The following is a 14,304-nucleotide window of genomic DNA, read 5'->3' on the forward strand; positions in this document are numbered from 1 at the left end:
GCACATTCGCTCTCCCGGTGGCCATTGACCCTCAGCCTGCTCAAGCACCACCTCACCCTGTGTCACTGTGTTTTCCAATGGGCTCAGCAGGGAGTGCAGCCCCAGCTGAGGACCAGCTTCGGGCAGGATGCTCTGCACCCATCTGTGGTGCCGTACATCCTGCTCCCTTCTGCTATGTGCCAGCATAGCTGAGCTGTGCAGGGAATGCAAACTGATGGGCTTTCCCCCAGGGCTTGTGGTCAGTCATGTGGCCAGCAGAGCTCTGTCACATGTTGGGAACGTGCCTGTAGCATTGCCTGACCCATGGCCATGGTGGGCACGAAGCTCTGCCCCAGGCTGACCGGGGGTCACAGGATGCGGTGCAACGGCTGCTGACCCTCCTGTGTTTGCTGGGCTTGAATGCTTCTCAGGATCTGGGATAAAAAGAGGAATGTTCCTGCAGGCATGGGGAGGGGGAGCCGCATCAATGCCTCTTGCTGCAGCAGCCTGACACAGAGATTTCCCCAGGGAGGCACAAGCTGGCCCAGCTCCTCAGTGGGCTGAGCAGCAAAGCCACTTCTGGAGCCACAGGCTGCCCCTCCCGCAGCAGCAGCCAGCCCAAAGGCCACCCAAACCACATCCAAGCAAGGCCATTGCTTGCCTGTCCCCATCCAACCATGTCCTGAACATCATCTGGAAGTGAGGGAGCAAAACACAGAGGGCATACAGCCATTGTCTCGATCTCCCCTGATTTAGCTCCAGAGAGCATAGGCAAAATCAGCATGTAAGCCACAAAAAGAAATGGCCTGTGCCACATTTGTCTCCTTTGTGTCTCTGGGCTTGCTGCACAGGGAGCACGGGGAAGAGAAATGTGCTCAGGCTGCAACTAATGCCAGAGCCTATGGAATGGATCAATTCACCCTCAAAAAATTTGCAATGCAAAGGGAGCAGCTCTCCTCTTGGTTTACTTGGGGAGCCATGCACAGACGGGCACGCTCCCTCTCCCTGCCCGGGGAGGAAGGCAGCTGGGTGCAGGCCCAGCTCAGTGCCTGCTGGCTGCCTTAACTCCCTGCCATGGGCATGCCAGTGCCCGTCACCCTCATGGCAGTGAGTTTGGGCAGTGAGGAGTGGCCACCAGGAAGGGCTGACCCCGCCACATCGGCGGTGCTGCCCGGCTCCAGCTCAGCTCCCTCCATTTCCAAAGGTTTCTCTCCCAGGCGTGCTTGGCTAATTAGTAAACGGAGTCTAAACCTTTTGGTCTCCATCGATCTTATCTTTAAACCCTGCAGACAACAATTCCTCAATCGATACCTCATTTAATTGCTGCCACCAGGCTGACAGCTGGGGTTCTGGCTGCGCACGCCTGGCTGTCACATGGCAGGCTGCCAGTGCCACCTTCTAATCCCAAACTGATTTATCCTTCTGCAGTTCCTCTCCCCCCGCAGACCCCGCAGTTCCCACTCTTACTCCCTGTACAGGGGCACCCCGGTGGAAAACGCCCCAGCTGCGGGGACATCACACCTGTGTGCTCACTCCCTCCGGAGCGCAGCCATGTTTGAACTATTGTGTCAATGAAAGACCAACGTGAACATGCAGCCTCTGTGTGTGCTGCTGAGAGCTGACGCAGCCCAGAGCACAGCTGTGGGATGTGTTCGGGGTGTCACGTGCATGTTCCAGAGCTGCTTCTACCCCACACCTCCCAGCACCAGACTGGGAACCCATGCATCCCAGTGGCACAGCTATACCCTGCAGGGACCCAGCACATGGGTTGCAGGATTTCAAGCACGTCAGGCTTCTGGGCTGGGGCACCTGCCACACTTGCTGTCTTTGCTCTGGCTCAGTTTTCACTTGTTTTGCTGCTTTCTGCTGTAGCTTAATGACAATCATTGGTGCAACATGGCAGATACGTGAAATAATTGCTGCAGCCCTGTCTTTGATCAGTTCCGTGTTTGTCATCTGCAGTTCTTGATGGCCTACCTTTGTGGTGCTGCTGATTGCTCTATCCTTGTACATCAGGAAACATTCATAAGTAATTTTGGAAGGAAACTGAGCTTGTCTGTGAACACACTGGTAACAATACCATCCAGATGAAACCTGTGCAGGGGGATGCCTTGCTTTCAGTGGGGCCCATGTGATCCACCACTCCATAGCTCAGCCCAGCCACTGAGACCCAGTGCAGACCCAGTTTGGGTCACATCAGCTTTCAAGCAGCATCACCTACAGGCCCACCGGGTAAAGTATACTGCAATCTGTGGGCGTCAGCCTTGCTTGCAAAGTGCTCTGATGGTCTCTTGTTCCGCTGTCCCCCTTGCTCCCTGCTGAACACACATAGGGAGGCTCTCAGCCCGGCTGTGGTAGCACGGCTGCTCTGCCAGAAATCTTCAATCTACATTTTGTTATGTCCACAGAGTCAGTGCCTGCAGCTAATCGCCCGCCTCCCCGAACTCCGGGGCAGCAGAGGCTGTAGCAGAAAGAAGCTTTCAGATTTGCCGTAGAAATGGTCACTTGCCCACTGAGTAACATTTTGAGTACCACCTGTCCTTGCAGCGTATGGTTGCCCCACACCATGGCAAATCAGTCACTCTTCTCCACGCAAGAAGAGCTGCAGAGACATAAAAGAAATCATGGTAAAACTTTAGTGACCTTAGCCACTTATCCTCACTTAGAGTCATGGAATCACAGAACTGTTTGAGTTGGAAGGGACCCCCCAAGGCCATCCAGTCCAACTCTCTGCAGTGCACAGGGACACCCACAGCTCCACCAGGTGCTCACAGCCCGAACAGCCAGACCTTGGGCGTCTGCAGGGACTGGGCACCACAACCTCCCTGTGCAACCCATTCCAGTTCCAGCTGCACTCAATCCCACTGTTGGTGTCACTGATGAAGATAGTAAGCAGCACTGGTCCCAATACTGACCCCTGAGGGACACCACTCATCACTTTGTGCCAAGCAACAGGAACACCTTGCTGTGCGGGGTGTTGTACAGAGATGAGTCTGGCAGAACAGACATCTCTTCCCAAGGTCCCAGAGGAATGTGGAAACCTTCTCAGAGGTGACCACCATGACACCACACAATGTCTTCCCAGAGCAGCATGGTGGAACTGGTGCAGTAGGAAAGTCAAGGGAATATGTTAACAGCTTAATGATAATGAATTCAACTGCGGTGTCAGTGGAGGCATTTTGGCTGCACTGGGCTAGCTCAGAAGGCCTTGGCTCCAGCTGATGTCAGGTAGGATACACACTTCCCCACTTATCTACTCTTCCAGTTTGCTTTTCTCCTGTAATAGCTACACCAAGGCAGAACGTGACCTGGGCAAAAAGCCAGCTTCTGCTGATGGTGCAGACTGCTGGGGACAGAAAACTTTGCAAAAGTCAATGCTGAAGTTAAAGTTATCTGAATCACAGCTCTCCGGGACAAAAACTCTTTCCAGAGCCTTTCGGTATGAACAGCGTCTGGCCTGTAATTCCAGAAGGTCTTACCAGTGGGTTTCTGTGTAGGCAGAAGCGTGCCTTGTCAGAGTATGATGCTGGGAGAAAGTCGGCCCATTTCCCAGCCTTCAAGGCCAGAGCTTCCCAGAGAGCCAGGGAGGGAGGTGACTGCTTTATCGCTCCATCAGTGAAGTCACTGGCAGCTTCTACCAATGCACTGGGAGTGGGGCTGTGTTCTATCAGCAAGCAGTTGTTTCCTCTGTTGTATGAAGAACCACTACCTGCAGCAGCTTGCTCATGCCAGAGCAAGAGAGGATCTGCCACAAGTCTGGCAGAGATTTCTGGGAGCAAAGGGGACCAGGTCCTAGTGAGATCCCCAGGTGGCAGAGACCCCTGGGGCAGGATGGGGGCTGGTACCTATGCAGGCAGCAACACTGGAGCAGCAGCCCTGCATTGCCCGCTGCCTTGGCACGAGAGGGCTCCTGACATGCTCCTGGAAGATCTGTAGTTGGCCCTGAGCATGCCCCAGATGGTTTAATGCCAGGGTGTTTGCACACAGCTCTGCCATTTAATGGGGAGAGAACACATAGCTGATCCCAGCTGAAGCCATACACTAAAATGCTGACAGACTGTTTGTCGAGACACAAACATTGGCAAATGGCCCTACTTGCCATATACTTAGAGTCAAGACAGAGAGGGAGGGAACCGAAGAACAGTGTTATCTGGCAGCAACTGAGAGTCATCAAAGAGCAGTTTGCTGTATGCTGGAAAGAGGGAAGTAATTTTCCCAGGAGAATTAAATTCCCTTTTCCAAATGGCTGTGTTGGGATGCCCAGCTTCTTAAAATGAGACGAGGGGTGATGGGGACAGCTGAGTACACTCTTCACATAGCACAAGTTGGGCGATGGAGCATCCCACCTGCCTGGCCAGGATGGCAGCTCTTTGCGTCTCAGGCTGGATGTGTCCAGCAACACTTCTCCAAAGGGAGCCATCAGCATCTCGGGTGTGTGAGAGAACTCTCCCAGCAGGAAACACGGCATATGGAAAAGCCACCTCCCTGGCACTGGGGTGGCAAGGCTGCAGAAAGGTTTCTGCAGGCACAGTGAGAGCTGCTGCTCGTAGCCATTAGACTAGGAAAAAGATAAGCACTGCTCCCATGGTGATCTAGTTGCCTTCAGTCTGCAAGCAGGTGCCTTTTGTCTCTCATACGATCCCACAAATTTTGGAGAAACTTCTAAACTTAATAGTTAATCTACCTGGGCCTCAAATTCAACATGACTGACTTCTATGAACAAGCAGTCCTGTCCTTCCAGGAGCTCTGCCCTGCTAAGCGCTGAATTCTTCCCAGGGCAATAGGCCGGGGAAGAGGGTACCCAGAGAAAGGAAAACAGGGCCTGTGTGGGTGGGCCACAAAAGAAGAAGGAGCACGAGGAGGGAAGGATCATCTGGGAAGAACTGCAAGTGCAGCAGATGGTAAGGAAGTTTTCATTTGCATGGACATCACTCCAAGGCAGCCTGATGTTCAGGGAGTCACAGAATCACAGAACCGTTTGAGTCAGAAGGGATCCCCAGATGCCATCCAGTCCAACCCCTGCAGTGCACAGGGACACCCACAGCTCCACCAGGAGCTCACAGCCCAAACAGCCGGACCTTGGGTATCTGCAGGGACAGGGCACTGCCACCTCTCTGGGTGACCTGTTCCAGTCTGTAGTTTAAATTACCACTAATGGTCGCATCAAAAACCATGGCAGAGGATGGATGGAAGAAAATGGGGACAGTCTGATTTCGGCTCAAGGTTCAATGAACGGGAAAACCTTCTCTTGTGATTTGATTCTCTGCTTCAAGTACCTTCATCAGAGTGTAGGCAACAAGGTTCTGGGGACTGTCCCTTTCACCAAGCTCCTGCAAGAGACGTGTGGGGAGGAAGAGGAAGGTGGGTCCCTGCAGAGAGCAGGGCTGTTTCTCACCCCAGTGCAAACACCCCAGCAGCACTCAGCTCCTCCCGTCCTGCCCCCATGCAGCTCATGCATGCCGGCTGCTGGCTGCTGCCCCAATGAGCAGAGCCTCCCCCCGCGGCCCTGGGAGGGGGAGCGGGTTGCAAACAGAAACCCCTTGCGTCAGCACGATCCTTCTGACCCGACCCCCTCCCCCCGAGACTTCTCTCAAGATTAAACTCATCTCGCTGATGCTGAACTCTTGCTGCCGCTCTCGACCCCTTTCTCCCCGCTCCAGAGCTGCCCACGTGAAGGCTGGGGCTGTCTCGCTGCAGCCCTGCGTGTGACCCCCCCCCGCCGTCCCTCGCTCCCCAGCAGCTCCATCACTCCTGCGACGTGCGGGCTCTCGGCTCCCAGCGGACCCTGTCTCTTAGCAACGCGGTGCCCGGGAGGCAGATGCTGCGCACGCGGCTGCTCCGTGCGTGCGTGGGGCTGTGTGCAGGGCAGAGGGCAGCTGCTGCCTGCGGGGAGGGGGCTGCGTGCCCCCACCTCCTTGTTACCCAGACCTGGGATAGGAGGGGTGCAGGGGGGAGAGCGGGAGGTATGCACGGGGCCAAATCAATGACCGCTGCCCCATGTTTTGAGGCCGCGAAGTGTGCCGAGTGAAGGGCACAGAGCTGAGAGAGGTCTGGAGCATAACTCCTATAGGGGGCGGCTGAGGGAACGGGGGCTGCTCAGTCTGGAGCGGAGGAGGCGCAGGGGAGACCTTATTGCACTCTGCAACTCCCTGATAGGAGGTTGCAGTGAGGGGGAGGGCGGCCTCGGCTCCCAAGTAACAGCAATAGGCGATGGCCTCGCGTTGTGCCAGGGGAGGGTCGGGTTGGATATTTGGAAACGTTTCTTCTCTGAAAGAGTGGTAACGCGCTGGCACGGGCTGCCCAGGGAGGAGGTGGAGTCACCGACTGCGGAGGTGTTCCAGATGAGCTGCTGAGGGATGTGCTCAGTGGGCATGGCGGGGCGGGCTGGGGTTGGGCTCGGTGATCCTAGAGGTCTTTTCCAACCCTAATGCTTCTGTCATTCATTGTCCAGGCAATGTGCTACAATGGCAGCTTGCAGAGCTCAGGTGCCTCTGGAGAGCACCAGCACCTCGGGGCTGCACAGCCCTGCAGGCCCCTAACGCTGTCCATGGCCAGCAGGGCCCTGAGGACCACTTGCACTCCTGTGCCCTGTGCGAGCCGCGGGGACAAACACAGGATCATGCCGGTCTGGTCACCGGTCGCAGCCACACAGGGAGCCCTGCTGGTGTCACGGCGCTGCTGGCGCTGGGCACAACGAGGGCACGGGCAGGGCCTGGAGGTCACTGAGCACCACCGCCCAGAGGAGGCTGCGCCGGGCTCTGCCGGACCGCCCCCCGCTAGGAAGGCCCGGTGCGTGCTGGGGCTGCACGGGAGGCCGCGTCGCCCCGCAAACCGCCACAGAGGCTCCGGAGAGCCTCGGGGCCGTGAGGCGCGGCCGCTCCGGAGGTGAGAGGCCGCCTGCGCGCCGCTCTCCGCGCGGAGCCGGGGCTGCCGTCCCGCCGTCCATGCCGGCCGCTCTCTGCCCGCCCGCGGCAGAGGGTGCGGGGCGCAGCGGGGCCGCCAGGGGGCGCCAAAGTGCGCGGCGGCGGCGGGCCGGGAGCGGGCGCTCGGCTCGGGCAGCGCCGGGGCCGGGTCTCGCGGAGAGGCGCCCCATGGCGCGGCGGGGCCCGGCGCCCCACGGGGAGGCGGGGAAGTGGCGGCGGGGTGAGTGCGCGGCCCCGGGACAGCGAAGCTCGGGGCGGCCGCGGGGCGGGCGGCGCGGAGCCGACGGAGCGGGGAGAGCGGGTTGCGGTCCCACCGTCACCTCCCGCCCCGCCCGGCCGCGGGGGCAGCGCGCCCCGAGCCGCCCCTCGTCGCGCCGTCCGGCTGCAGCCCGGGGCGGGTTCGCGAGCGCGAGGCGTGGTCTCGGAGAGCCGCCGTTGTCCCGAGAGCGGAAGCCCGGCGCTCCTGCCCCGGGGAACGGCTCCCCGTGATGCTGTCACGCCTTACCAGGTGCCCCAGCTGGCGGCTGCTGGCCGGCCGCTGTCTGTGCGGGAAGCCGCTGCCGCGCGGAGCCGTCTTGTCGTGCTGGGCGCCCGCAGCCTGCAGTGTGCTGCCGGCCCTGCGGGTGGTGCGCGCGGCGGCGGCGCTGAGCTCGCTCCGGACCGGAGTTGTGCGTCTACTTTCACTGCTTTGCGGACATGTAATGGACCTAGGGTATAGGAACGTGCGATAAGTTTGGTTGCTTTTCCTAATATTTTTTCACTAAAATAAAGTGAGGTTGCCCCCCACCAGCTCCGGTTGCTCATGGCCCCATCGTGGCCCCAGCACCTCCAGGGATGGGGCATGCGAAGCTCTCTGGGTGGCTGTGCTTGGCAGTGTGATGAGCTCAGGCACCCCTGGGCTGGAGGTGGGGGCCCGGCAGGTCACATACCCCTGGCTGCACCGGGGGGAGGCTGCAGTGGCCCCCGCTAGCTGGCTGTGGCTCACCCGGGATTGGCTGTGGCCCATGCGTGGCTGGTGGCCCTGGGCTGCTGTCGGGCTGAGTTGAAAGGAACACACCGCACCTGGCAGGGAGAGCCGAGTTCTGACGGCCTGACAGCTTTCTGCAAAGGAAAGTTCCCTGCAGGCTTGGATGGTTTCCTGCCACCTTCTTTGAGCAGCAACAAACAGGGAACGGGGTTTTGAACTCCGTCCTGAGACCTGGTGCTCTGGGTTTCCGTTCCACCACGAGATCCTAAGCCAAGAAAACTGCCTGTCCTGCCAAGGCCGACACAAAGCCCGGCCCCGGAGTGGCCGGTCAGCAGTGTAGCGTTAACTCTGCTGCAAAACGCAGCCAGGCCTCTTTGATACTCCTGCTATCTGTGGCGTTTTCCTTGTTTCTTCTTTAAAGAGCCATCGCACCTGGCTCAGCCACAGCTTCCTGGCTGGTGGCAGGTTGCAGAGCTTCTGGAGATGCTAACGCAAGTGCAGCGATAACAGTCCCGTGTCACTTCTTTGCCATGTCCTCTGAACACTGCCCTGCTGGTGGGCTGGAATCATGGCCGGGGCAAGGCACCAGGGCTCATAGAGCAGAGGTAGGGGGCTTGGGCACAGTGTGAGGGTTGTTCCAGGGAGAGGGAGAGTTGCTCTTCTTGGGGAACGCCTGTCCCAGCTGCAGCCCTGAAGGTGCTTCATGCCTGCTCCTTAGATGTGTGCGTGGAGAAGCTGTCTCCTCTGTGTTTGCTCCTGCTGTGGTGACCAGATGTCCTACTCTTCAGCGATGCTGTCCTACTTTCAAGTAGGTTAATCTATTTTTGCCTGGCCCAGGGTGTTGGACTGTCCTTTGCCGTGACTTTGCCTTTTTGTGTGTCCTGAGCCTGGCAGAAGATCTGCAGGTCATGATCCTGAGCAGCTTGTGTGGTTCTCCTTTGGTCAGTGTCCAGGGGAAGCACGTCTGGCCTCGCACAGTGGTCAGCCTGCTTGCTGCCGTGGGAGGTGCCTGCACCCTGGGTATCCATGCCTGCCTTCTGCATTAAGTGCTGGAGGACCTCAGAGGGATAGGTTGTGCTTCCAACTTGCTCTCAGGGTCTGAGTGTCCTCTGGCCATTGTGTGGCACTGTTTTTTTCTTGTTTGCATGTCTAGTCTTCAAGTTCCTGTGCTCCCAGGGTCTGGACAAGCCATGAGAGCAGAGAAGGAAAGAAGAACTTGTAGGGCCATGAGTGAGACTGGAGCCTTGGCCTGTAACTGGAGACTGAAGGCAGGTTGAAGCCTAGGCACTGCAGGAAATGACCTTACATCTCTCAGGCCTTGCTCTGGAAATAGCTTGTCTTTGGCGTGCAATCCCCTACTAATGCTGATCTGTCACTGTCTGGCTCTTCATAACCACTTGTTTGGCTGGAAGTTAAAACCAGTAGATTCTTGCTCATGCTAGCAGCGACACAATGAAGTCTGCACTGTGATGGGTCTCTGAGCGACCCATGTGCCATGGAAGGGCTGAAAGGGTGCAGTCATGGAAAAAAGAAGCTGAGCTCCCCTGCAAGACAGCGGTACCACGGCAGGGCTGGGAGCAAGGGCCGAGCATCCAGGGTGGAAGCTGAGGGGTGGTGAGCTTTGGACCATGTCTGTGGTTTATTTATGGCCTGCCAAGCAATCTCAGGCAGTCAGTGAGGGTTAAGGCATCTCCTGTCCTGGATTGACAGTACAGATCCAATTAGGCATGAAAGCCTCTAATTATTTGTCCCGAATTGCTCCGGTGGTAACCAAGGCTCTGCTATCTCCTTCCTTTGTCTGTGTCCCAGCTGGAAATGCCCCAGTGTCCCCGCATCTAGAGCAGCAAGCGTGGTGTGCGAGCAGAGTCAGCACAACCTAATCAGAGGAGACAGGCCTGTGAGTTAATGAGAGGATGGACCTGCTTCGTTAACTTTAGGGAACTCTCTAAGCCCTGTCTTGACAAAGGGCCAAGGTTATGCGTGGCTGAGATAAGACCTGTGTGATGGATGGCCATGGTGGGAGATGGGTGGAGGGGCTGTGCTGCAAGGAGGGAGGGGATGGCTGGCAGAAGGGATTTGTAAGTGGAGTTGTGCAAGGCTTCTGCTTGCACTGTGCCCTGGAGGAGGGGATGCCGGGACAATCCTGAGGGTGCCCACTCTGGGGAGAGCTGTCTGCAGGCATCCCCGGTGGCCACACCGATGGAACACCATGACCGAGCGTAGTGCTTCTCCCTGACTTCCAACCAAGGGACATGCGAACAGGACCTGTCTCTGCCAAGGAAAGTGCCCGTCCAGCATGGCTAGGAAGCGGCTGACACATCCTTCAAACCTCTCGGTGTCCTTCCGCCGTGGGCCAGAGGTGTGCGTGCCAAGTTCAGAGCAGAGAGCTTCCTCCATGCAAATGGGGACGAGGAGGGTGGGCTCTTAATCCACAAAAACTGTTTCTTTTCCGCCCACTTTGAAAGTGGAGCTATTGAATTTTAAACAGCAAAGACAAAGCTCTGCTGAAGAAGCCTCTTCTGTGCTTGCTTGGTGAAGTCACTGATCACAGTGGTGGGGGATCCAGGAAGATGCCAGAAGTTGGCCTTATTAATGACTCTGTTGTTGTCTGCTCTAGTTTGTTGGTCTTTGCTGTGGGAGACGGTTTGTCAAAGTGACAGCTCTTTTCCCTGGCAAAGCTTCCCTGTGAAGCTCCCCGTGGTCAGGTCAGACCATTCCTCACTGCATAGCTGCAGTTTTTAGAGGGAACTCTGGTGCTGGCCTCAGAGCAGTGCTGGCCTCACAGGCTGGGCCCATATGCTCTGGATCCACTACAGTAGTCACAAACGGGGTTGCAGCTCCGCTCTGGTGCATGTGTTCTGCACAGGACCTTCAGCATCCAGCAGAACAGCTCTGCGGTTGCTTTGCCCTGCACACCACCTGTTTCCCATCCCAAGCTCAGAGCATCAGGCCCTCTTGCCTGCATTTTTCTCCTTGAACCACTTAGTTTTAAAATAGAGCAATTATCTCCCTTCAGAAAGGAGCTTATTCTTTCCAATCTAGGGCAGTTTGACAGCACAGCAATCCATGCAGCTCTCTTTGGGAGCCCGATTGCATTCCCAGCGTGGTGCCACATGGCAGTGCTCACAGGGAACGAGGTCACATCAGGGCTTAGGATGAGCTTGCGCCAGGGGCTCAGGCCTGGCTCCTTGGCAGCAATGACATCAATGATCCCAAGGCTGAATTCTGCTGGTGCTTCCCAGCCTCTGTAGCCAATCGTTGCTCCGTGCAGGCTCTCTGAATGGAGAAGCTTACCTTGTCCGTGGATCTTTGTGATAAAATAGCAGAGATCTTCAGTTTTTGCCTGTGCATATAATGACAAGGGATAGATCTGCTGGGCTGGCATAGGCTCTGAGAGGAGTCTGAAGTCATAGAGTCCCCGAGTCCCAGAATGGCTTGGTTTGGAAGGGACCTCAAAGATCACAGTTCCAATGCCTGTGCTGTGGGGAGGGACCGGTTTTTGCATAGGTCCCTGTTCACAGACGCTTCTCCAACCTGCTCCTGAAATCCCTGCCCATCACCCATACATCTTTCACAATATTGGGAGTTTACTGTGATTTGGGGTATGTTGTTACTTCTGTAATTAAACAGTGAACATCTGTGGGACCCTTTGCAGAAGCTTGTTGTAGTGATGAGCTCAGTAACGGAGTGGATTCTGCCAGCATCAGCTGCCACACTGGCAGCAGTGGGAAAGGTTTACATCCTCACATTATGTAGATCTCCTAATCTCCTCTGTCTTGGGATCCTTCTGCTGTCTCACAAGTCTACATCCTGCTGCTGTTTAATTAAAGAATAAGCAGAAAGGTATTCACAAGGAAAATGAAGCTGTTTTATTCTTCATGTGTCCTTGATGTTCTTCTGACGTCTTGTCTGAGGACAACAGCTTTAAGTCCTGAATCTGAATGTGTGTCTCACAAAGCCCATCATGTTAATTGAGAACAAAGCCATGGAACAGTTAATGTCCCATGCCGAGCAGACTGGTCATGATGTCAGAGAGGAATGATGCATTTTTTCCCCTTTGCACCGCCCAGCGGTCTGTGAGGCTCAGGTGATGTGGCTGCAGCTCATGTTCAGCTTCATCTTTTGAGCTTCGTGCACCTGTGCTGAGCCAGCCGTAGCAGTAACCACAGCCCTTACTGTACTGTGACATAAGGGCAGGAGAACCAATGAAAGATCTACACAGTGCATCCAAAGTCACATGGAAAGGCGACATTAATGATTATTTCCAGTGTAGTGGAGAAGTTAAAGAAGAGCAAGCTGACTAGAAGCTGGAGGCCAGAAGTATAAGACATGCCTTTATAACAAAAAGTGTTTAACCATGGGCACAACACCAGGTTACTTGTCTTCCAGCTGAGCGTTTTGTCCTTTCGGTGAAGCTGGAGCTGCATCGTAGAAGTTGGGGACCTGCTGAGGAATCCCAGGTGAGCTCTGAGGCACCATGAAATACGTCTGTCTGGTCTTGATGAACCTCAAGGTGCCAGAGCAGTCCTGGGGAGGAGATGGACAGTCTCCATATTGCTTCAGTCAGCAGAGCTGCTGCAACCAGTGGCTTCGAGTGAGGCATGGAAGAAAAAAATTGAAATGCAAATTGTTTGACATTGGAGCTTTTGAATGTCTTCCCTTAAAACATTGTAAAGCACCATGATCTTCAAGCCCATCCCGGGTGACTCAAGCCGAGCTCTGGAAGCCCTCAGGGTGAGACCCAAGGCCCAAGCTTCCATGGGCACCCTTTTAATGGATAACTTTGGGTTTAAGGCACGGCCCTATTGAGGAGGCATTTCCTATGCAGGACATACAGGCCAGGAGGATGAAGCTTGGTTACTTTGGACTTCCCTGCAGAAGTGGCCAGCCTTCCCCCTGCAGATCATAAGACCCCAGCTGCATGCAGCGTTCAGCCCACCAGCTTTTTACACTGAATTACTCCATTGCTGTGGAACAAATGCAGTGGTACAGATCCAGCCACGGCTTTGCTAATGCCTGGAGGCAGGTTGCTGTCAGTCTCTTGCTTGGCGTCTGCCATCTATAGCATCTTTGACCAAGGCAGAGGAGTGTTCATAGATTAAGCTCCACTGCACGGCTACACTGGGTAAACTCACTGGGTAAAAGTGGTATTATGTATTTTTCATACCGGAAGATGACATTTGCAGAGGTGAAGTGAGTTGGTGAGGATCTCTGAGGAAGCCAGAGCTGTGCGGAGGGAGAGGAAGAGAGCCCAGGAAAGTTGTCAGGCAGCACTGCATCGGGCTGCATTGTGCCCTGAGAATACCTGCCCAGTGCTGGCCTAAAGGGAGCCGCAGGAAGTTTGCAAACAGGAGACAGCAAGGATTGAACCTGACATCCTGTGAGACTGCTCTTCTCTTGGGCCCTGGTTTACCAATGGCCACCTCTTGCATTTTGCATATAACACAACCGATCGTATAAATATTTAGTCACCCTGTTGGGAACATTAATTATAAATAGACGCGAAGCTTCTGAAAGCTGCCTGTAGGTCTGGACACCCAATTTCCATTAATTTTAATGAGAGCCAGACATCCAAATCCCGTTTGCTGGCCTTGAGTATCTCAAATAGGAGCCCACGCCCCGCCCGCCGTCTCCGTACTCAGCGTGAGGGTGAGATTTGCAAATACATTACAAATCCTGATCCCCGAGTTGCCCTTGTGCCGTGCCATTGTTCTGTGCTGAGGATGGCTGGCTGGTCGCTTCAGAAGTATTTGTAAGAAGTTCATTTAATCCATCCTGCTTGTGCTCTTCCTCTGCACCCCCTGCCTTCTGCCGGTGCTTTGAGCGAGCCCCCAGCCCGCGTGGTTTTTGACGGGAAGGCTTTGATGCTTGAAGATGGCAGCTGCGCAGAGCGGGTCTGAACGGAATGATTGAATTATCGGACTGATTAAAATTGCGCAGCGGCTCAGAAGATCTGACGGCAAATATTCGCTTCAGCAGCTGACACGAGAGAGAGCGCATGGACGTAGTGTGTGTGTGTGTGCAGTAAAAAAAACAGCCGGAGGAATGCGACAAACACCCGGAGCCGCCTGCAACGGCAGCTTCTTAAGCTCAGCGGCCTTTCCAAAGCTCCAAATCTTCTGCGTGATGATCAGCAAAAGCTAGCACTCAGGATGGTTGTGGAGATAATGATTACTCCCGTAGACATCAGCGGTGGTTTAGGAAATGGAAATTGAGTTAAAAGGTAGAGCAGGCTGGGGAACTACTCAGCTGCTTCCCTGCTCCGTATGGACCTGTGGCTTAGGAATGATAAGCTGCTGCTGGAATCGCAGCTCCCGTCCCCTGGGTGGAGGATGCGCCCGGTGAGAAGGGCTGCAGCAGTGGGAGGATGGAGGCAGGGTGGCTGTGCCCTTGCTGCTGGCAGTGGTGGGAGCTGCCGATGTGCTGGTGCATGAG

General features: G+C 55.6%; 1 protein-coding gene across 2 annotated transcripts in view; it reads left to right on the forward strand.

Annotated features, from left to right (window-relative positions):
- The window catches only part of PSD2 (pleckstrin and Sec7 domain containing 2), a 73,161-nt gene continuing 65,589 nt past the window's right edge, over nucleotides 6,733-14,304 (forward strand). The window contains exon 1 of one of the 2 annotated variants that reach the window (XM_021410644.1): nucleotides 6,733-6,864. The gene's annotated coding sequence lies outside the window, so the exon portion shown is untranslated. Of the gene's footprint in view, nucleotides 6,865-7,010; nucleotides 7,123-14,304 lie in introns of those variants that run through there. The other variant, XM_021410643.1, reaches the window with a different exon arrangement.

Source organism: Numida meleagris, chromosome 12, assembly GCF_002078875.1.
Source record: "Numida meleagris isolate 19003 breed g44 Domestic line chromosome 12, NumMel1.0, whole genome shotgun sequence".
Classification (NCBI taxonomy): Eukaryota; Metazoa; Chordata; class Aves; order Galliformes; family Numididae; genus Numida; species Numida meleagris.